The sequence below is a fragment of the Rhagoletis pomonella genome, unplaced genomic scaffold (genome assembly GCF_013731165.1).
Source record: "Rhagoletis pomonella isolate Grant_MI unplaced genomic scaffold, Rhpom_1.0 Rhpom_scaffold_00004, whole genome shotgun sequence".
Lineage (NCBI taxonomy): Eukaryota > Metazoa > Arthropoda > Insecta > Diptera > Tephritidae > Rhagoletis > Rhagoletis pomonella.
This window is the reverse complement of record NW_023458558.1, coordinates 15737812-15761590: the sequence shown is the minus strand read 5'-3', so window position 1 is coordinate 15761590 and position 23779 is coordinate 15737812.

The following is a 23779-nucleotide window of genomic DNA, read 5'->3' as shown; positions in this document are numbered from 1 at the left end:
ATTATGAAGATAAAAATGAAGATAATGGAAAAACAGAATAACATGAATGTTAGTAAAACGAACAGTGGTAGAGGTAGGGATCTACATTGATAGAAAAAATGCGAAAAAATATAACCTTAAGCAAAAGCAGATGTGTGTATGTATAGAAAGATAAGTAACGTAAGTTTCACTTCTACAGTGTGGCCCAGGCGCACTTACTTTTTTTTAAATGAAAGGTGGTACCTTAAGGGTCTAATTTTGTTTAGATCCGATAATTGGATCGTGAAGAAATTAGCGATAATCTTAAATTTTTATATGGGAAATGAAGTCAGTTTTCTTTTTTGCTTAAAAATTACTTGTTTAATTTAGTTTTCATTAATTTAATTTAATTAAAAAAAAAAACTTCTTGCTAAAAGATGAACAGCATAACGCTGAGACCTCCTCGCTAGCGGATTTTTAAATTAGTCTTGCGAAAGACAATAAAGAGCTTTCCAGATAGTTTTGCCAGAATTCATGCAAAAAACAATTCTGTAGGAATTTACTATTTATGTATGCATGGTCCCCATAAGAAACCGTAACCAAAAGCAGTTGCAATGCATCATCTCTATGCATTTATGTTTGCATTTAAGTGGTGTGAAGTGCGATAAGAGATCCTCTGGAATTTGCCAATGCATATTTTGTAGAAGCGGTATTGCTTTGATAATATGTAAAAGTTGAATTTTGAAAACTTTACCATTGTGAAGTTAATTGTTCGAAGAATACATTGAAGAAACAAGTCGTATTGCATATACGACTTCAGTGGAAAAACTACACAACAAAAGAAAATGGAATTAGAGTTGAACGAATGAATAATGAAAGCAGATTGTAATATAATCGCGAGATTTTGCAATTTACAAGCTTCAGCTCATATTGCCAGCACTGCGGATGATTATTAGCCACTTTACCATAGAATACTTAGTAGTATGTACTCCGTCATTTTTACTCCTCAGTGACATCCACGCGCAATCATTTATTCACACGCTTAGGGATGCGCTCATCAGCTGTTCACTTAGTGTATATGTATGTACATATCTATGCAAATGTATGTAAGCAAATTTGTGCAAAAGTTACTATGTACTTATTACTGCTGCTGTGCATGGCACATGGCTAGCTTAAGTTCTTCCTCAAATGAAAACGCCACCGATAATGGTTTCTATGGTACGCTTAAATGGCACTCACCAGACCAATTGCGATGATGAATTGTGCTTGTGGCGACATTGCACAAAAACAAGAACGCTTCTTGGGTGGCGGGCCATTGGAGATACATACATACATACATACAAACATATGTGTAGAGGGGGTGGTGTTGTTCTTCATTTATCTATGTATCTACTGCGTTGAATTGAAGCATAAAACGGTGCGGTTAAATGTTTGATTACATCTGTTTTAAATATTGCATGAAAACAATTCACTGTTTAACTTTGTAAATAGAGGACGAAATCAAAGCGCCAGCTAAGATCCATTAAGATTAATTGCAAAATAATTTTCCATTTAACTTTTTTATTTCGATTTTAACTGATGAACTGGAATTTTTTTAAAGAAATTTCGGTGTATTGACACTTTGTGATAAATGACTAATGGTCGTTTGCTAAAGTTTGCATTGGCATTGAATACGCGTTTTATAGCCTATTCTAACCAGTTCTAGCGCTTACACTTTGGTCATAAGTAGAAGAGACAAAATTGTTGAATAAATATGGAGCCAGAGATGGGGGCGAGATATCGGGATCCGCGGTACTAATTCAAAATGGCCGGGATGAGCGATATCAGAGGCGCATCTTTTTTATTATTATCTACCTTTTATTAGCACGGGATGTAACTATGCGCCGAAAAGATGCAGCGTTTTCTATTCCCAAGTTACATACCTGATGACAGTACGAATGGCAATTATAATAGGGTGGTTTTAGTTTTTTAAACTACAATTTTATTATTGTGGTTTAACTCCATAGCTTAACAGTATAATCAACCTTTAGTGGGCTTTAAAATCGAAATGGATTTGTGACGTGCTAACAGTCATATGCACATATTATTCAGTTTCGACCAGTTTTTGAACAAGGTCTATAAATAGCTTTATCGGGCCTGAAATATTTTTGTGGAATTACAAAAAGCTGGAATCGGATAGTGGTCTTTTCCTGTGAAAGTAAATATGAGCCTAATTGATCAATACCGAGAAAAAATTCCGACTTTCTCAATTAATGAAAATGGTGCTACCAAGAGCTTTGAAATGTGCCGGTGTGTTCAGCATCATGCGTTATAGCGCAGTATTCTTAGTTTTAAGCTGCCGTTTTCTGACACACCAAAAACTCATCAGAAATGGTTGTTTAAATAAACTTAGATAAATATTTGGCACTCTTATGACGACTAGAGCGACCTGCGACTATTGACACAGCATTAAACTTCTGGTGAAACAAGTGGTGGCAATATGTATATATGTATATTACAAAAATACCCGGTCAGCCAAATACTGGTGTTCTTTTCAGAAAATGAAAGGAATTACAAATAAGCTTTGAATGTTTTATCTCTTGCAGATTGTTTTTCTGGAAGCTTATCGGATAAGTATTCCCACTGAAGTATGCAGGCTTAACTTATGAAGAGAAAATAGTCGGCTATGTATACTAGGAGTGCCAGTTACTAGATATCAAAATTCGACTGTTTTTCTAGTTTTTAAGAGCCTTGGAGGTCTTCGGCAGCGCTTGCAACTGACTCGATATATTTCAGTTAGTCGATAAATTTTGATAATATGATATGTATATAGATATCACGATATGTATATCAATAAAACTCGATTACTCGACGAATTTCGATAGCTATCGATAACTGTGCGTTTCGAGGACTCTATGAATCTCGATAACTCAGAAATTGACATATCACGATATAAATCGATATATCGACAACTCGATAAAATTTGGATAACGCTATTAATTTCGATAACCCGATTAATTTTGACATATTTTTTTTATAAACAGTGAAAAATCGATATTCTTATATAACTCTAGTGATTTCGATAACTGGGTATAATTTGAAAATTGCAAAAACTTCGATTCGATTATAATAATGATAGTTCAATAAAAATCGATATGTTGATAAATTTCATTACCTTCACAAATTTCGCCAATCCAATAAATTTCGAGTAACTTTATAGCTATCGGCAAATTTCGACAATTAAGTTTCTGTGTTTTTATAAATTTCGACCACTCATTTCGATAACTCAATAAACACGGTTCATTCGATTTATTTACTTCACTATAAACTTTGATGATTCGATAAGTTTCGATAACTCTAAACTTCGATGGCTCGATAAATTTCGATAACTTTAAAACTGAATTTCTTGTGCCTGTATTTGTTTGATTCTCATAAAAAAATTTCAATAAAGTTTAATTTCAAATACGAAGTAAAACAAAATGCGAAAACAATTCAAATTGAACAGGTTGCAACATCTATACACAATTTTTCTCCTCATCTACAGAAAAATACCTTTCCAATGGTGTTCTTCCTTTTGAAATCGGAAATAAAGAAGGAATTTACAGCTGTCAAGCCAGACACGCTGTGATAATTTTATAAATTTTGCAAATATTTTGTGGCTATGATAAACTTATGACATTATATTTACCATTAATTTGAGGACTTTCAGATATTTCCACAATAGATACATAAAATAAAAGGCTCTGTCCGCAAACCGTTGGTTCAATTGCTAGCTGGGTACCTATGTATGTACATTTATTCAAATAAATAGATGTAAGTAATTGTGATGACTTAAAGCGAAAGCAAACTTAACTATGCATACTTCAGTTCGCTAGTAACAGTTACTTTTGTACTTTGTTCTTGAAAGTTGAAATGAGTAAGAAAGCATAAGTAACTACCTCAAAATTGACTAAGCCCATGCGACATGCCAACGTACAGACTATTTACTTAAATAGGCAATGCGACTGCCGATTTATTTTGGGGAGGGACGTTTTCATTACCTCTTAAGTCATCAGGCAGTTTGCGCTGGCAAACAGTTTTTGTAGAGCTCATTAAAACTTAGAGACTTCTCTCATTGGCGACATATATTTTACTTTTGTAATGTCGTCATAGTTATGGCTGTGTCTGTATGATTGCTTGTTGTAGGTGCATGGATGGTACACACTTTTTGATTGCCGTGAAACATCTACGAACTTGGTAGCTCTTTGACATTTTCGCAGAGTTTTAATTAAATGAAATAAGTTTCGAGTTATAAACGTTTCACTTTTCATTGATAGGCTAGTTGTTGTAAGTCATTTTGATTCTATATTTTTGTATATGTATGTATGGACATGTTTTTCTTGGTTTTTTTTTTTCACGTTGCATTAAAGTTTTCTAAATATTTATATTCGTTAGAAATGCATTTGTATTTGTAATACATAGCGTGTTTTATTTGGAATTTCAGGAATTGTCAGGTTAAACAGTAAGTACGAGCTACTTGAGGCCCTTAAATATGCATGTGTATCAAGCAAAAGTTGTTTAAAAAATTTACGTTTTACTAAAGTGCGGTTCTCTCTCGTGACTGCCGTTTCTTTAGAATGCGAGCAATAAAATTTTAAATTTAAAAAATATTTTGACAAATTGTTCAATTTGTAGTAATGCACTCTATTCCTTTTTGCAGTCCGTTTGCCAGAGGCCAAAGTAAAGAGAAAAATTTTTATCTGCTAGTCAGTGCAAAAGGATGCGAAAGCGATGTCGATACAAATTCACACCAAACGAAACGTCCACTTCTAGCGAATTCCAATGAAAATATAACGAATACACTAGTATTCATATGTATGTATGTAATTTGCGAATATGCACTTAATAAAAAGTTAAATAAATTTAAGGTTATCGGGCGAAGAGTTTAACGCAGTGCATATCGTAGGCCAGCAGCCGCACCTCCAGCTTCATAAGGCAAGGGTTTTTGGTATGCAAATTCACTCAACGCTTAGCAACGCATCTAGCGCCCTGTCGAAATATTACAACGTTGATTGCATTTCGATATTGAAAATGTGTGAGAGTCGAATCAAAGTTTCAGAGTGTTTTTAAAAAGCTTCATAAAATTGAATCAACTGCAGGCAGCCACAGTGCCGTTAAATAGCAGCAACACTATGCACTGTATATTCGGCGGACACAAACACACACAAACACACGCGTACAAAGTAATACCCAACCATATACAGTGAAACCTCGATATGATGAACTTGAAGGTGTTGGACAAATGCTTCGGTGTATTACAACGAAAAATGCAAAATTATGGAAATAATTCGTTTCAAGCGGTGATCGAAGTAACAGTTACTTTCGAAATTTCAATTTTAGAAGTCAGACGGAAAGAATTTGGCCACATAGTATTTGAATATAGCTGTGTGGTGCTTCATAGCTAAGATATATTGATGTTAAATGATTTAGAGTGGTTTGATTTCTTCAAAATGTCAACAATTAACTTTATTTCTACCGATACATGTCTTGTCTGTAAAAAATAACAACGAAAATTTAACTTTTATTTGTTCGATCAAAAATTAAAATAAAAATTTTACTTTCATTTTTTCCGATCAGAATTATAAGTTGACAAAATAACAATTAAAACTTGACTTAAAATTTTCCGATCAAAAATAAAAGTTAAAATTTAAAATAAAATAAAAAAATTTAAGTTTAATTGCTTGTAAGTGTTTAAATTGGAATCATTTTATTGCTACGTACAAACAATATATTAAAAATAAAACAATACTAAGATCGATATTAGCTCATATTGAAAAATAAAAGGCAAAGTCAACGGTTATTTTTCTAATCGAAACAAATTTAAGTAAAACGTTAACTGGTTATTTGACGAAAAAAACCTAAATCTTAACTCTTCAATTTTTATCGAAAAAATGAAAACGATTATTCATCGACTTTTTTTGAAAATACGCATAACGGTTACGCTCCCTGCTTAGGAGCATAGTTTCGTTTTTTTTTTATAATGGGGCTCTAACCGTCAACATATTCAGCCTTTGTTATGTAGAGATTTTTGAGACGAGACTTCGTTATATAGAGGCTTCTTCCAACGGGACTTCAACCGTCAATCTATTCCGAAGGTTTTCATGCTCAAAATTTCTTCGCAAAATTCTGTTATATTGAGTTTGACGTTTTATGAAGACCCACTATATCGAGGTTTCACTGTATTACATATGAAAATATAATCAAATGCATATTTATAAAAATCTATGTATGTAGTTTGTAGCGCTTACGCTGGAGCATTCACTTCGCCCATGCATACATAGAGGCGCGTAAGCAGTCGCACCGTCCGCTATATGCCCTAGCAAGTACCTCTTCATGATCCACGCCGAAATGGTATACAACATAAAACGAAATTTATACGCGAGTTTTGTTTTAATTTTTTGTTCATTGAAATTGCCGACGGTGATCACATTCTGCTGCCCTTTTTTTCAATTTCGGCTTTTATAAAATTTTATGAAAACCAATCCGAAATTCATGTACGTGTACATACATACATACACATATTAACGCAAAGAGCACAGCGCGAAAGATTTCAGAAATATTGCATTTTTAAATAAGACTGCATAGCGGAGCAAACAAAATTCTTTGCGTAGTGCTGAAAACAAAAAAAAAAAAAATAATGTAAAAAACAGAAGAAATGGCTGGGCAAGAACAGTTAAGAAGCATAGAAGCGAATTGCAGTGTGGGAAGGTGTGATTCAGCAGCTGTGCAGCACAGCAGGAAGCAATGTCAGTTGCACATGTGGCCGCAGGATAATGCAAACTGGAAAGAATCAAGCGCAAATCGACGATGCATTACGCTTTTTGGTGCAGTGGCTGTGAGATTTTCGAGCTTTAATAAAGTGCAGTTGAGTTTCATCTTAGCCGGCGGCAATACCAGCAAACATAAGACATCGCCATCCTGGGGGGAAACGAAGCAGCGAGGGAAAGCATACAAAGATTTTGGGTTTTACGAAATTTATTACAGCGATTTTTATTGTATTTATGCAGTCACGAGTAGTTGTTTTCCTTTTTACCAATATTGAGCAATTTCTTTTTGTCTGCTGATGCCACAATCGATGGGCAGTGACTTCCAATATTGTAAGCTGGGATGGAAATATTCAGTTTTCGAAAAAATATGTACCTTAAAAGCGGTAAATGATTTGGAATCGAACATTTTTGATTTGAATAAATTTTTTTGTCGGAGTTTTTCTGTTATGTATGACAAAGTTCTGTCAATATTTTGTCATATTTTTTTTATACACACAGATCTTAAGGTCGCAGTGCTTTATCCCCAACAATAGTAATAATAATTGCTTATCGGAGGGCGGTCTGTACAAGCTGACTTCAAGATTTTTCCATACCTATATTAGAAATTTTAAATTCAAAATTTGTTGAAGTTAATAGCGGCACGCTCAAAACAAAGCCTTTTTTTTTTTTAAAATCTGATGAGAAATTTGAAAGTAATTTTGGACCAAAATATAAAAAAAGTTTTATTTGAGAAGAACATTCGTTAGAATTAGATTTTTAAATCGCAAGATTGCCTCGAAAATAAGAAAATGAAAATATAGCAACACAATGCTCGCCTGGTTTTATTATAAATTAAAAAATGATGAAATCCAATTTAATAGTTTATATTTTATATACTTTTAATAAAAAAATGCGAACCACGTAAGTAAAAAAAATACCAAGCACTGATAATGATTTTTGATTTGAAATATTAAATGTAACTAAAATGGCTTGTACCGCATGCACTTTCTAATTAAAATAGGGCTGAAAAACTTTTCCATCACTGATACTTACTCTATGTGTATTTTGTGGTTACATTTACAATCTATACGTTTTACAAAAAAAAAATCTCTATAACTTATGAATAATTTATTGTTTTTGCGATGGAAGCAAGGTTCTGGTTGTCCATACTCTACGCTATATACCAGCACGGGCATGATGAGTCACTTAGAGAGTGTGCTTTTCGTACATCGAGAGAGGAATTTACTTCTCAATTGCCTACTCAGTTCAAAGTACCATTTCTTGGCAAGACTAATTTTGCTTTGGATTTCGATGCTGACATTATTATCAAATTTAATGCTGGTTCCCAAGTTAATGCGCTGACTGTTTGTTTGCTGCCAGGAGACACTTGGGCTTGTCCTTGTTTACCACCAGATCCATTCGATTTTCTTCCTTATCCAACTTGGAAAAGGCAGAACAGACTTCGGGTTTTTTTACCGATGATATCGATGTCATCGGTATATGCCAGAAATTGCACGCTCTTGTAGTAAATTGTTCTTGAGCGGCTCAGTTCTGCGGTTATTATTGTCATCTTCAACATCAGATTTAAGAAATCACACGAAAGGGAGTCACCTTGTCTGAAACCTCATTTGGTTCGGAGAGGTCCTTCCCAATTCTGACTGTGTGAGCTGGTAGTGTTGCTGAACTTTATTTTACACAGCCGTATAAGTTTCGCGGGGATACCCAATTCAGACATCACGGCATATCATAGGCACCACCTTTAAGTGCTGTCGAAAGCGGCATTGAAGTCGACAAATAGGTGGTGAGTTTCGATCCTTTTCTGACGGACCTTTTCCAAGAATCGGCGTATTGTGAATACCTGGTCCATGGTGGATTTTTCAGGTATTGAGCCACACTGATAAGACCTCGATAAGACCTTTTAACCTATTCTAAAAACGCTGATCCCGCGGTAATTGGGGCGAATGGCGGGGTCGCCTTTCTTGTGGATTGGGCAGAGCACACTTAAATTTCAGTTGTCGGGCATACTATTATCTGACCATATTCTGCATAAGGGGGGATGGATGTACCTTACCAACTCCTCGCCGCCGTACTTGAATAGCTCAAGAAGCGTTGTTGTTTTTACAAGCGCGCCTTCATAGCCGTTAGGACCTGAGCTACGCATCGCGCACTTTATTTATCAGCTACTTCGCCTGACCTTCGGAAGCACTACCCTAGATATGTCCGCACTAAGTTCGTAAGTCCTTCGAGAAGGCTGAGAGTAGGATTTTGCACTCCGATCGGAAAAAAGGCTTCTGTTTCGTTTTTTTCTCATAGAACAAGATTTTTTCGACCCAATAGTGGGGCATATTCGGTCTCTATTATCCATTATTCTAGAGCGAGTGAGAGTGAGGCACTCGTGGGATTCCGCGATCTCGTGTGAAACAAAGCTTCTGTATGTTTATTGACATGAGACTCAGAAACTGCACTGACCAAAGTAAATTTATGCCAAAAAATTTTGAAATTTACATACATATTTTTTCGTAAATTTATACAATATATGCGTATATCACAATTTCTAATAAATCTTACACATTTTTGTGCAAAATTTTGCACGATTTGGCAATTTGCACACATTTTAGTTCAAAATTGCCAATTTATGTACATTGTAGAATGGTGTAAAGTTGTACGAGGTTCGTTTGTAAGATTTTTGGGTTTGTGAATTCGCGAGTATTTAAAATATGTCTGATTTAAGTAGATTACTTGATGGGACATAAACCGTTATGCTCTAGTTTGTCACTAATGACATTTAATCTAATTTTTATCCTAGTTATTTCAAGTGGAACTCTGTGAGTATGTCTATTTCTGTCCTTCCTGAACATAGCAAACAAAGAAGCTTTAACATCCACCACATCAAACGGAATACATTAGAGAGCAATATGACGTCGTGACGTTGCTTGGTATTTAATCCCAAGCAAAAAAAGTTATAAAAATTAAAATGGCGTGAAAAGCAAATTTCCTAGCAAGGCGAAGACTTATTGCTGATTTCTTATAAAATATCATACCCAAATTGAAGATAAGTATGTATTTATTCGTATGTATTATCGTTATTAAAATCGGATCAGTAATTTTACAGCTTATTGCGAACAAATAATTTCCATAAATTTAGTATACGAAAAGTATTGTACATACTACTTAGCATATATGGGCGATTTATTACAGAAATAGTTGTGCTTTATTTGTGACTTGGATGTAATTTCGCATTTCTCCTTCCGTTATTTTGTTGTTGTGTAGTCTTGCTCGTTCAGTAGCAAGGCGAATTAATAGAAGGCGGTAACCGCCGTAAATATATATAATATATGGAGGAATATTTTTCTAAGCAGCCACCCACCCTGCCCAGTTTGGTACTGGGAGGGAAAATTTTTTGAGCACATGAACAAATTTGTCATGAAGTGTAGTTTGTGAAGCCGTCTAAAATTTTATCACCTAAAAATAATTGCCTAAGGAGAAACGTGTCGCCAAAAATGCAGGTTTTTCGTCAAAAATGATCGAAAAAATAAAAATGTTTAAATAAACCTAACCAAATTCCAATTTTGGGTGGTATTGCGATTACTGGACAAGAATTCGATGTCAGTTTTCTTTAAATTTAAGATGGCGGACAGTATTTTTTTATGCGAAATTGTGTAAAGGTTGGAAAAAATTGTTTACATAGTAGTACATTTAATTAAGTAAATTTAATGACTTCACTACTGTGGAAAGAAATTAGAGACTCACGAGCTATAAAAAAAAAATATATGCAATTAATTGAGTGGGCTTTTTCACATCTCTAAAACTATCTGTATCTGTAAAACTATTAGAGTTTATTATGCTTTGACTTCATATTCTGAGTCAGCGGAAAATATTGCATAAGAAGAGATGGTGTAGTGCCACAGGTACGATTTCTTGTAAACTAGTGTAATTATCAATTAGATAAATAGTTTTCACTAATTACTTTTAATTTACACCGCTTCCATCACTTCCAATGGAACTATTTTTATTTAATGCAATATTATTTACTTAAACAGGACTACAATAAGTCGTCGAGTAGGCCTACCGGAGAAAGCACTTAAAAAAAACGCCCCAAAAACTCTACCCCAAAAATAGAGTGTAAATTGTGCATATTATGGAGAACACAATTTTTTGAATAGCTATATCTGAGAAGTGGTAATTCTTAGGAAGACAAATTGTACACTGAGGGAAAAAATATTAAAATCAAATAGAAACGTAATTGATCTTACTATAAACGTCAACGAAAGTACTGTATATTGGTAAATATTCAATTCAATTACGCGCATATTAAAATGGACGCGTTCGTTTTAAAAAAGCATCCGCGAAGTGAATAATCAAGGCAAAAACTAAAAAAAAAAATATTTAACTAGCACGTTGCCTGCGGTGGAATTCGAACCCTGACCATCTCTGGATATCAACAACTTGTGGCAAGCATCTTTGCGCACTCAGCTACACCCAGGCATATAAATTTGCTTTCAAATGTTGAATATCCATCAACACCACAGCACGCGATTCGTACAGATAAACATATACTATGTATGAATGTGTGTGTTGTCACCGCTCTCAGAGCATGCTTGGGGTGCGTATGTACAGTGTACATTGTACACTCTATATATACTCAGATGTGAACAGTCAAATACGTGCGTAATAAATTTTGAATGAACATATTATTTTTAAATTCGAACATTTTTAAACGATAATCAAATATAAAGTATTCATTTTTACTATGCATTATTTCCCTCATGGTATACCAGTTTTTATAGTTAATTGCATAACCTACACCTTTCGTCTCACCTATTTTGACTTTGAATACATTTTTTTTGCAGACGTGAGATCGATAAGGACTTTTGACATTTCATTTATAATTGTACTTGCAACATTCGTACCAGATTTTGGCTTTATGCGAATAGTATTATAGTAATATAATAGTAACAGAAAATCTAATGAGTTTTACTAACTTAAACGCGTTATGCTTTTTGCCAGCACGAAATCCGGTAAGCGACAAAAGAATAAATATCAAGCTCGTTGTGAAGGCTCCTATATTTGTTCATGCTATTTATAATCATAGGAATATTAATTATAAAAAAGTTTGAAAGTATTCAATAAATTTTCATCACAGAAAGGTTGAATTTAATCCAAATTTTTAGATCTTTTTTTACATATAACTTTTAGTAAGTGCATCTTTGAAGCGACGAAAAATCGCTTTGATATTTAATATAGTTTTTTTTTTAACTCCTCCATAGTATGTGGCATGTTATGCTGTAGGTAAAATCTGCGTTGACGGTCTTCGGCAGCTCTTAAAAAAATAACCCTCATTAGTTCAACATTAGTTGGCGGCCGCTGTGGTGTAGTGGTTAGCAGTGAGCACGACTACTCCGCAGGGCCTGGGTTCAAGCCTTCCGAGTGTATTTCTGCCATGAAAAACAGCTTCTCTTAAAAAATACAATCACCGTTCGGAGTCGGCGTTAAATTATAGGCCCCCCGCTTTGTGCGACAACATGAAGGCGCACGGCACAAAATCAGAGGAGAAGCTCGGCCAAAAACTAACATATGTGTTATCGCCAATCTATTATTATTATTATTATTCGTTCTATTAACTTAAAAATAATACATATTAGACAAGCAAGAGCAGTATATAGTAATGAACGCCCTTAACCGTAAACTACCATTTAGTTTTATGTTGTACTTTCTTAATTTTTAATCATTTAAAGGCGCCTCAGGATTAAGTCTAATTTCTTAAGTGTGAGAAGGAGATTCGGGTCAATATTTACCTATTTCCGATATCTTAGAATATGTTTGAGCCAAATATGATAAAAAAAACTGCAAAATCTAAGACACAAAATTGTTTACCTTGGCTTCGTTTCTGGCGAGTTGGGCCATATGTATGTATGTCCGTGTATAAATTAATGTTTATTTACGAGGGACGCTCAATAATACCTTCTTTCAACGATTTATTTTTCAACGAACTTTCGTATCTTTTCCACGCAGTTCGTTAAACACTTCTCTAATATTTTTTGTTGGTGTTGTTTATTCTCAAAGTATCTCATCGTACCATTAAACAAGGTGGCGCCAAATAAATCATCCAATTTTGTTTTTGAATAACTTTTTTACTATATAAAAAAATGATTTTGAGTTATGGAAATCTTTGCTTGGACCTTTAAAATTTTTTCTTTTAAGTGAAAAAGATGATTTCCGTCAAGTGGCTGTCACACGTTTATGCCCGTTTCGTCGCATTTCGCACGACTTTGCGCAATATTTCCGGTGATAGCTGCTCGCCTTCCTGTCGAATATTTTCCTTAAAGGCTGCGATGCATTTTCGAATATGAAAAGGGTTGTTTTACGGAATATTTTTTCGATTACTATATATTACTATATTACAGCGGGATGCCTAGCTTCGCGTTTACAATCCTTATATGAAGCATAGTAGAGATCCCGTTTAGCTGATTTTTGAGTGATTGCTAACGTTGTCGAACGCTCTTTCTACGTCCAGGAAGGCCGCCAACGTTTATTATTTATTTTACAGCGAAGACTCTACCCTCCGTACAACCTCATGGAGCGCAGATTTAGTAGAGCGCCCAGCGGACAATTCTTCGTTGCCTAATTTTTAAATGAATGTCCGCTCGTTGGTTTTCTGTAAAAAGGACGAAATTCTGATGGGTCAGAAGTCCTTAAGCACCGCATGCCCTCTCTGGCCCAACTTGTGAATAAAAAACACTTTGCCTAGTAGACGGAACTTAGTTGAGCATTATATATGCTTTCATGATACTCTCCAGCAATGGAATAACCCACGATTGGGCCTCATATAGCATAGCTTTCTATTACATATGTATGTATGCGAACACAACAAAATTCAGTAAACCACCTCTATCTTTTCCTAAGTATTGAAATTGATGAATCAGTCATCCTGAACTGTACAGGTTCTGGTTCATTATTAGTTAACGCGTGCATTATTACCATTCGAAAGTTCCGGGATTTACCGAAGCGCCCTCGTTCAGATCTATCCACATTTTAGACTGTTTGCATTCCGCGATTCTAAAGCAATTTAATTTAATTTTATGCTATTTATTTTGGCAAAGTCCCATAAGAACAGATGTTTTTTCTTGTGCCGCCTGCCGCATTACCCACTCCACCAATGAATGAATTCGCACAAACACACGCAGATGGCACAAGCACACGGATGTATACAAGGCACCTTTGCCTCCTAACCCCATTGCCAATTGTCATGTGACCTCGACGAGATGTCACCATTGGTGCCTGGCTTGTTTTTTTTTTGTTTGCTTGTCTTGTCGTTCTCGTTCCGTCCCCTTTTGCGACACAACCAATGTCACTTTGGCGCCAAAACATAAGTTAAACGTAATGAAGGAATCAGCCGCAGCGACAAAACTCAACACAAATCGACGCAAATGACCAGGCGGACGCTGTTGTAGGGGGAAAGGGGGGGTAGGTAACGGTGAATTGAAAAGGAAATGACGAAAGCGTGGAAGTTTTTAAAACTTTTATCAATTCCTGATAATCCTTTTTGGATATATCCCAATGCCATTTTATATTTTGGCTGCCAAATGCGTTTGGTGATATTTTTTTGTTTGTTGGTTTTTGTCGGGCATGTTTTTGTGTGAGCGCGGTATTGGTGTTAGTGTTGTTGTGTTATAGACGTTGTCGCCAGCTGAAGCCATTTTATGGGAAATGTTTCTATTTTATTGCAGTTATATACTTTGTTGGTGAAAAAAAAATATATATTTTTTTTACTATTTCACTGGCTTCGCCTCTATTTCTGCTAAGTAGATATTATTTTTATGACAACTAAGCATGCGCTTTATGTTGTTGTTGTTGGCGCATTTAATGAGGTGTACATGAACTGAACTGATTAGACTTTCACCAACAACTAAAGTACTCGTAATTTCTATTTGAGCTGGAAAATTATGCGACTGCTTCTTGGACATCAGGCATAGGCTACTTGGCTGGGGTTAGTAGACCGTCGAACTTTGTCAAAGTTATTTAACTAACGATAACATATGCTCTCTAAAGGATTTCTATGTATGTGAGAGTGGAACTTTTGGTTGATAATCCCTCTAACATAGTTTATAGAAAAATTTACATAAACTACGAATAAGCATTTCGCTCAGACGGAAATGTTCAAAACCATCGATTCTTATGGCATACCACAGGAAGCGACTAACAAAATTTTATGTTGCGTATATTTCAATAAACATAAAACGTACGTACTCGAGTATGTATGTATGTGAATGGGGTCACAGAACTTGGCATTTATGTATCTCCAATGAATACTTTGTAGAATGCTAGACTAACAGAGTTCATTATTTGGTTGACATCTGCCACCGATACACTTCGTTGGCGCATTAACATAACAAACAAACCGAAAGCAACATTATTTGCTACAGTATTCAAAACAACTCAATTAAAATTGGTCGCACAGGCATCAGTATCAGTGAGCGACGACAGCCAGCTAGCTAGCCGTGCAGGCTGTGAACACAAAAGTAGCCCATAAAAATCAAATAAAATTTAATCAACTTCAGGGATGCGTCCTGTTAGCAGTGTTGGGTTATTTGGGTGTACTATTTCTCAATTGAATGTTCATAAAATTAGGAAACGAATTTATAACTTTATTCGCTACATCTTGTTAGAGAGAGTGATTTTTAAGTAAGTATTTAATAAGTTTTAAAGATATGCATGCTAAGCATAAGAGCATAAAGGTTTGGATTAAAGATTGTTAAATGATTATTAAAGATTATTAAAGGATTATAACGAGCTGCCTCCTTGTGCGTGGAAGCTTGAGAACAAATCAAACCATTGCCCTTGGCAAAAGGCTCCATACCCATGCTTAATGTTCGCTGAGATTCTTATCTTATCAGCAAGAAAATATCGCTCTTTATGTAGCGGATTTTTCCGACCATAAATGAAGAAGGCATCACTGCCCGGCAAGGCAGAGACCTGTCGAAAAATTCAGCATTCACTATGAAACGTCCGACAATGGACTGAGCCTGATCGACCTAATCGGGGCGTGAAAAATGGTGGTGTGCAGCATGAAGTAATCCATCAAGTTACGAGGTGTTTTTAGATTGAAAAATGAGAAACCAAGTCGCTTATGTTAACAATGTACCAGAAAGTTAAACGACTCACGGAACGTTTTTCGATATGGTGACTACCAACGTGAAAGGTATGGTGAGATCCAACAGAGAACCACTCTTGCCAACAAGTGCTACTTTGGACTGAGTAGGCAACTGAGAAGTAAAGTCCTCTCTCGTCGTACAAAGAACACACTCTATAAGTCAAAAATCATGCCTGTGTTAGTGTATGGCGCGGAGGCATGGACAATGAAAACATCTGATGAAGCGGCTCTTGGAGTTTTCTAGAGAAAGGTGCTGCGAAAGTTTTACGGACTTTTAGGCGTTGGCGATGGCGAATACCGCAGACGATTTAACGATGAGCTGTATGAGCTTTACAACGATATAGATATAGTGCAGCGAATTATAATTCAGCAGCTCCGCTGGCTTGGCCATGTCATTCGAATGGACAGAAATGCTACTGCTTTGAAAGTATTCAACGCGAGCCGCGATGCTGGTAACAGAGGAAGAAGAAGGCCTGCTCTGCGTTGGAAAGATCAGGTGGATATGCACTTGGCTTCACTTGGCATTTCCAGTTGGCACAGTTGGCGTGCTGTTTTGGACTCGGCCAAAATCGCTTTGGCGGTTACAGCGCCAATGAAGAAGAAGAAAAAGAGACTACCAGGCTGAAGAGCTTTAGCTGACCTCCTCCGACGCTGCTGAGGAATGCTCTACCCGAATTCAGGCACAGAAAGGCCAGTGCCATTATAGGATCCGACGTAAACTTCCGGCACACTTTGTGCAGGAAGACTCTTGAGAGCACGTGTCCACTGAGATTTCGCAAGGTTAGAGGGAACCCACCCTGGTGGACGGCTGAGCTCTCTGATTTAAAAGTTTGGTGTGGATTTCTAAATTAACTGTGTAAACAGCCCAACCTAGGTGAGTGTATCACCGACTAAATTCTAGCCACACACATGCATAGCGTGCTTGGACCTACCTAATTGTATTCTCAAAATGCTTCTAACGATAATGAAATTCCCTAACGAAAATTGAAACCCGCTCTCGATCATGGGAGCGGGTTTAGCGGAATCTAAAAAGTTGCTAATTAAATTAGACATCGCTTTTGGCTGCTTGCAGATGCAGAGGAAGTAAGAACTTTGAGTACTTTATTGTTATCGACATATGTATGTATGTATACATATACAATGTGTAAATGTACACATATATACATTGAAAGGCATGTACTATACACCCTGCGGCAATAAGGCGGCCAATTTTCCAAAAAGGACCAGTACTTCACCGGTAAAAATTTTACCAATTAGAATTAGATATTTGTTCATAGGCAACCGGTCTAGAGATAGACAAAAAACGAAACTCTCATAGATTTGCACATTTTGGTAATACTTAATGGAGTGCTTTTGTCTAGACATTTTTATCGAGAATGAGTTCAGCTCAGTAAAAAATTTCCAAACAACACCACTCTGTGTGTGTCAAAATGTACAAATCAGTATAAATGCAACAATCGTTTGATTAGGCCTTGATTCAAACTCAACATTTGAAAACACATTTACATAATTCTCTCTTGTAGCTGTAGCTAAGTGCACAGAGATGTTTGCTACCGTTTGTTAGCTTTCAGGATGGACCGGGTTCAAATGTCGTCAGGCGCTACATGAAATTTTTGATTTTTGGTTTCCTCTTAATTACGAAAAAGCATCTGTGAAGTGCAGAATGAAATCGCATCCAAATGAAAAAATCTCCAAAAATAAGTCCACTAGTCCAGAACCAGATAATAAAGAACCTTGAGTGGACCGGCCTTTTGCCAATTGAACGGCATTGCTAAAAATTACTGTTGAAACCATTGGTAGGAGAATTATGAGGGACTAGTACTGGTACCAATAGGCACTATACCAGGGCTGACCTATGGTGAGTCCGTATTGCTGCAGGGTATGTACACACTAGGGCATCCAACCCCGAAGAATTTTAACAATCCCGGTATTGCGGGATGCAATCAATTCTTATACCGGGGCCCGGAATTTTTCGAGATTTCGACTTCATCACAACTTTTGCTTTGAACCACACAGAATCATTGTCGCGTTTTTTGGTCTTACAGGGAGCATAATGCACTTTAGTAAAATAGTGCGTAATTTAATGTCTAAATATTTTTATGGTATTCTTAAATAGCTTTGTTAATTGCAAAAACCCTAACCTTATATTCAGAAATTAATTTTCCACAAAACGCCAACAAAACAAAATTAGGAACAACCCTTCCACACTGTAAAATCTTGCAGTGTTTTCAATCGCTACCAGATTTTTCGTTATTATACAATTCTTACACAAAATGTTTGAACAAGTATAGTTATTGAGGCAGGTTCTGCAATTCACTTCCGAGTGCAAATGGCTCAAGTTTACTTTGGATAAAAATTGTGTTGCAGTACGCATATCTCGTCTTTGTGTCAAATGAATTATTTTTTGTTTGTTTTCAACATCTCTTTTATTCTGTAAATGAATGGGTAAAAATATCGGGATCCCGGATATGTAATACCGTGATTTCAGGACAAGGAAAATCGCGGCATTCCGACTCATGGGATTGAATGCCCTAGTACACACATACATAGTGATGTAATATGTATTGAATGAACAAAATTGTTAATTAAACAGACACGAAAGAAGTGCGGGTGGAAAGGACGACTAGATAGAAATTAGAAACGTCGAAAAGAACCTGAACTGATTACGAAAGTGAGCGGGAGATGGCAAGGCACACACACACACACGGCAAGCACTTGCATGTGCAATAAATTGTTGAAATTGGTTTTGATGCTCGCTCGCAAGTGCACGCCACATAAGCAACAGTATTCGGTTTCGGTTGCAAATGGTATAAAGTCGTACACGTTGTGTGGAGCTTCGCATTCAATTCGCTACTGCAACCAGTCTAAATGAGTGGGGCGTTGGGACATTGGATATTAAAGTAGATTTTCGTCGTGGCAAAAAGCTTAAAATGAATTGAGTGAAATTGAAAAAAAATACATAGTGAAAGCTTGTTGAAACAAGTATCAATAGTGGCAAGCGGTGCAAGCTTAGAATTTGTGTATGTATGTACGTACATATGTACTTGAAGAAGTTGAAATACTTTCATGCATGTGCGAATATATGTAGTATGTATGTACGCATGCATACATATGTACATCGATATTTAGTAGTCAATTTAAGTGGTTGGCAAGCGAAAGTGGGCCAATCGAAAACGAAAAATCGAAATAGAAAAAGAGCGCAAGGGAACCATACAACCGACTTAAAAAAAAAAAACATAAAAACTAAATAAATAAAAAAAAAGAGTGGAATTAAAGTAAAATCATAAATTTTTTGATTTGTCAAGTATGTTGGAAAAACAACGTTAGCTAAAGCGGCAGCAACTGAGAAGATGAAGAGTGCTGAACTTAAGCCAATAAATCAGGATATTTTTTAGTTTTACGAATGAAGCAAAGTAGCGTACTGTGGTATTTAGCAAACATTTAATGCTGATTTAGTTACAAATGAGAGCACTCCAATGATCGTTGAAGTGAATGAAATTAAGTGCAGTTGTAGCGTGATTTTGCCCTTGCTGTAAGTGTACATACTGACTATTGACTAAAGTATGTATTAGGAAAAATATTCTTATTTGACGAAGTAACTTCAAATTTTTTTACTCCCGCGAATTTGGTTATTTCCAAAATAATAAAGAATACTAAATGTTTGAAGTGAAAGCGCCTAAGGAAATGGATGATTATTCTACACACATTTGAGAAGTACAGGAAGAGCTTCGAAGACTAAAGAGATAAACTCTCTAAATGGAGGAAAAGTTATTTGTTTATTATTTAGAAAAAAAGCGAAAATGAGCGAGAAAATATCTGTTCAACAACAATTTCATTAGGATATAAACTAATATACTACAAAAATTCATTGAAAAAAATTTATTTTTAAAACATTAAAATCTAAAGATTATATAAAGAAAATTAAACAAACAAAAAAAAAATAAAAAAATCCCCCGCACGACGAGGACTCGAACTCGGATATCTCGAGTGGAAATATAGCGTTTTGCCCACTGGGCTATTGCGACTACATATGTATATGCTTTCAGTTGGCCATCTGTTTTTGTTTTCACCACACATTTTGGTGAAGTTTTTATAACTCTCTCTTACTGAATACCCAAATTATCTCAAGTCACAAAAAGAGTCATTAATTGCTAGTCTCAAATTCATTCACCTGAGATGACATTGACTAACTGAATACCAGGATTAGAAATTCGTGGTCTTATTATCATTTAACGCCAACCATAAAGGTCTGGAGACCTCATAATCGTATCATATGATCACTAACAGCCAATTTCACGAAAGCAATTTAAGTGAAAAATGGTTTTAGTTTTTTGAATTCCATACGGAAGTTGACACAAAATAAGAAATACTTTTCATTTAAATTGCTGGTGAAACCTTTAGCTTTATATAATCGAAAATTTTTCTTATGTTCACTGAAACGTAATTGCATGGAGTTATCAGCTATTTGTTTGTCTTAATTTTCGATTCAACTAAACTAAATTGAGCAAGAGCTAATCTGCTCTTTTGCCAGAGTGCCAGGCCACTTGCGCAATTTGGTGAATACGTATATTAGCTCTCTCTTTTTCTGCTCATTGCAGCTAGGAAGTTGCAGGATCAATTTGGCGCGCGATATGATTGGTTGTTCTGAAAGTCTGGTGCAACGGCAGTTAAACTGAACATTTGCACCATTTTCGACACGGAAACCGAATCAATATTTGGGAAAGCTTCAAAGTGACACAAATTAAGTGTTTTTTAACTCGTTCTCGTTCGATGCTGTAAAGCAATTGTTTTTCCAAATGATGCCCGAAAAAAACTCACAAAACGATTGGGTTTTGTTGCCAGATCATTAATTAATTGCAGATTGCTGCCAGATCATTAATTAATTGCAGATTGTAGAATCTCACTGATTGTTGAGCAGAATTTCTCTATAATCAGGGCGATCTGCATACGCAACGACCTTTGTGGCTTCCGGCAGGCGAGATAAAACTCCCATTAGGCGGCCGCGTGATGCGGTTTTTCTTACTTACTTCAAAGATTCATTGCTGCTTCTGGTATTCAACATATTAGCGATGCGGAGAGTTATCAGTTAGTCCAGGCCTGGTGCGACCATGGACGAGTGTATGGATACCAAATTAACTTTGTTAATAACGCCTTTCACGCTTAAAAGGCTGCCAGCGCATATTTCTTGTAATACAACGCTTGCTATATAGCCCACCAACCTCATGTAGGCTTGTTTCAACCGGTCTAGCTTTGCGGTAAGCATCTTAGGCTTCGCTAAAGTTTTCGGCGGTAAGGCGACACGTGATCTGCTGACTCACCAGTCCCTTCATTAACTAGAGGCGAAATATGTGGGAAATCTTTTACAGTGCACGTCTTCGCTGCTTTACTTCACTCCGTGGTTTTGGTATGTAGCTAATAAGAAGACTAGCCGTGTATACATATAGTCGTCAGCCAAGTAGCTATTGCGGCGCTTGTTCATTATGGCGTGGCTGGTATTATTCCATCCGAGCCCTGAGAGTGATGGGGTTTACTCGCAGTGAAGATTCACAAGACTGACGTCTATCTAGACTGCTTTCCCATTGCCCTCCTCCTAGTTTTTATAGGAAACTGCGAAGCAGGGATCTTCTCAATTGCGCGGAATTAATGGTCGTGTCGAGATTCCCCCAAAGCTTGCCTAGCTACAGTCCTAATTTGCCTTAGCTCTACCGCACACCATTTTGTGTGTTGCCTGGGAAGTTTGCCCTCGGGACAGGTTGCCATATAACAATCACACACGGGAGGGGGCGATCTACGCTCCAGATACCAACTGGTTGAAGCCGTCCCAATTCATCCTACAAGGATTGCGAACGATTTCATGTGCCGGTTTCCTTACGTTTATGGAGATTACGATATTGGTTAGATCAGAATAAAAGCACTTTCTCGAAACGTGCCTGCACTATTTACAACAGTTTTACCTATAACCTTATTCTATTGTAGAAAGTGGGTTGAAAACTTGGGACGAAAGTGAGTGGGAAACTTGGGATTGCCTCAGATGTAGGAAACCAAGTACTCTCCAAACTTAAGTACTGTTCGTTGTTCTTTATCTGGTACCATTTGTGGCCAAGCGCCTGCCAGATTTACCTGCGTAATCAAAAACGGTGCGATTATTTGCTTTATACATTTGGCGCGGCGTCATTTCGAAGACAGATGTTGTGAATCGCGATTGATTTCGGAACAAAAAAACTTGCTCCATTAGTTAATAATTTTCCTGCAGGGTAGTCCTCCGTTACGCATTGAATGGCTAAAATCGGTTGGGTTCAACCCCAAAATGTTGAATTAACCGCGCTTTTGAGCTGAGCGATTGAATGATTGGGTTATTGAGTTGAAATTGTCAACACCGCCTAACCACTCAATACCAGCCATCACCATCGGCAATATACATATGTATGTATGTATGTACGCACGTACCCTTGTTGTGGTTCCTGTTTAGCTAACTGGCGCTATTGTCAATCCCATCGGTGCTTGCCACGTCACGAAGCATGACGCACTGCCTTTGTTGCCGCTACATACAGGGTTGCCGCTTTGGTAAATTGTTACCAAAATTGGTAGAAAAAATTTGGGTTGGTAAAAAGGTAAATTTTTTCTCATTTTGGTAGATTTTTGATGAACTTTCCGTTCCCGATTTATTTTTCGTAGTTATCTTTAAATATATTATAAATTTCTTTGCATACTTTTTATATAAATACATATGTACGTATAAATGTATACCGATATAAGGCGCTCCATTCAAAACTAATTTTACTGGAATCCCGAGGAGCTTTTGACTGCCTAAATATTTTAAATGATTATTTAAATATAAAGAAAAAATTTGTATGTAATTACGCACTATGATTGTTCGCAAAAAAATAAATCAACGCCATTTTTTATTAATGAAAAAAAGTAAATAAAAAAAAATCAACGGTAATTTTAAGCAGCACATTGCTGGCTATACTCAAATAGTATTTGCTTTAAAACTCCATACTTTAAATTGTTCTAAAAATTCAGAGTAAAAAATTCGAAATATAGACGAAAAATTTTGGAATTTTTCTATATGTTGTATATAGTTTGAGTCCTCGATTTTTTTGGATTTAGTTAAAGCAATAAAAAATTTTTACTCGAATAATATGGCGAATATTAAAAAAAAATCACAAAAAAAAAAAACTATAGTTTTGATTAAAATAAATAAAAAAATAACAAAACTATGGTTTTCGTTAAAATAATTATAAAAAAGTTATTGGTAGATATTTCCCAGATTTGGTAGATTTTTTTCAAGTGGATGGTAAATATTTTTTTTCGTCAGTGGCAACCCTGGCTACATAGTTACATACATAAGTATGTATGTTCGTACTCCCGTTGCTGGTGGCCTGCAGTTGATAGTGACGACTGAACGCAAAGGCTGCTTTGTGCCACAAATACAATGCGTTTTTTTTTCGTTTGCTTTCTCATTTCGCGGTTCTTTTGGCGATATTTGATTATTATTTTTTTTTTGGTATTTAAAATTTCACTAAAAGCTTGCTGTAAGCGCGGTTGATGGCGGTGTTTGTGTTTGTTTTTCTTTGTCGTTGATCTGCTGGCGCCCGTCAAGTGAATTGTTGATTTCGTTTCGTTTGTATTCCGTCAAATCTCTTTCTTTTTCCGTTTATTTGTCGCTCATCTTCCCGATTGTCAGACAGTTGAAGCTTCTCCTCTGCAGCACTTGTATCAATGTGTATTTGTGATTTCGGAAACCTTCAGATAAATATATACGTACATACATACAGTGGCGGATACAGACTTTTGGTTGAGGGGGACGACTGGGGCCAACTTGTCAAATAAGGTTAAATTAACTACACAAAGAAAAATGTAACATGATTTTTTCAAACAGCGTCATTTTCGGGGTTTCCATAAT